General features: G+C 38.7%; 1 protein-coding gene across 11 annotated transcripts in view; it reads left to right on the plus strand.

Annotated features, from left to right (window-relative positions):
• The window catches only part of NLGN4X (neuroligin 4 X-linked), a 354,171-nt gene that overhangs the window by 182,730 nt on the left and 170,149 nt on the right, over positions 1-1,292 (plus strand). The gene's annotated exons all lie outside the window — the stretch shown is intronic.

The following is a 1,292-nucleotide window of genomic DNA, read 5'->3' on the forward strand; positions in this document are numbered from 1 at the left end:
ATATACAAAACCCCTATTATTTCCATATTACAATGATGCATTTTTGAACTAGGAGAAAATTAGAGGGAACCACACTTTGCTTTTACTGTAATCACCAATATATGCCTTCAATTTTCCTGTGATAACAATCCAAGATAAACTAAGTGGTGACAAATTAGAATCTAATATCTAGCAATCAAATAAGAGAATGCAACATTTGATTTTCATACTTCCGAGAATTACACACAGTATATAGAAGAGCCTATGTTTTTTTCACCAGTATTTTTTTATTTTTCGAGGCTGGTATAAGTATCTCTGCCATGTAGTAGGTGTGGTCTTGGGGTCAGAAACCCATGGTTCATCCCACAGACATTTATCATGTGACTTATATGTGCTGGAAAGTTTACTATCAAATTTGTAATGACTAGCAAAATATTTAGCACATGATATAAGTCACATGATAAAACCTGTGGGGTGAATCCTGGATATCTGACCTCAAGACCACCCCCCATATAACTCAGAAATTCTATATCCCCTTATATATCCTGGAGCAGAGGTCTTCAAACTCAAGGATATGTTTCCAAAATTTTTTCAAAGCATATTTCTACTGTTGACGTTAGAGAAATCAATTTACAGATACTCAAGCTTTTTGGTCACCCCACACTCTCCTAAGGCTTTCTGGTCACCCCAAATCTTCCTTCCACGTTACAAAACAGTGGCCTTCACCACCCAGGGCAAATTTTCCCATTCTACCTCCCATGGCATGTGATATAAGAGCTCTCCTTCCAAATACTGGTTCCGGGGAAGTGTCTTTGTTGAAGTCTTCTTTGAAAGGCTTCCCAACCATATACATACCAGGAGTGCCAAGAAGATGTATACAAGTGGACACCTTGGTCAGCATGGCTTGAGTGGTAGCTCGCCATCATCAGAAGTGTCTGGACGCTGATGGGAACCCCTTTGAGCACCTCTTGTCATTGCAGAAGTCACATGGGACTTGTATTCATCTTTTGTTATCAGTATATATTGAGTATTACAATTTTAATGCTTTTCTTAAAATGTGTATGCAGTTTTTTGGCACCCTCTATATTTCCATTAAAGTGAAATATGACCTTGCTCAGATGTCCTGAATTCAGAAAGAAAAAAAAGCAGCAGCAGCAGGAGGTCAGCTGAGCTGATGCCTTCAAATGCAGACATCAAAGTTTCCTGTAGGTAGCCCAGTTTTCAAGGTCCCATAGGACTATGAACAAAGCCCATAGGTAAAATGTCCCATGTTATCTGTCATTCAGATTCAGTGTGTTAATAAAGTTCAAGTG

This window comes from Hipposideros armiger, unplaced genomic scaffold (genome assembly GCF_001890085.2).
Source record: "Hipposideros armiger isolate ML-2016 unplaced genomic scaffold, ASM189008v1 scaffold_598, whole genome shotgun sequence".
NCBI lineage: Eukaryota > Metazoa > Chordata > Mammalia > Chiroptera > Hipposideridae > Hipposideros > Hipposideros armiger.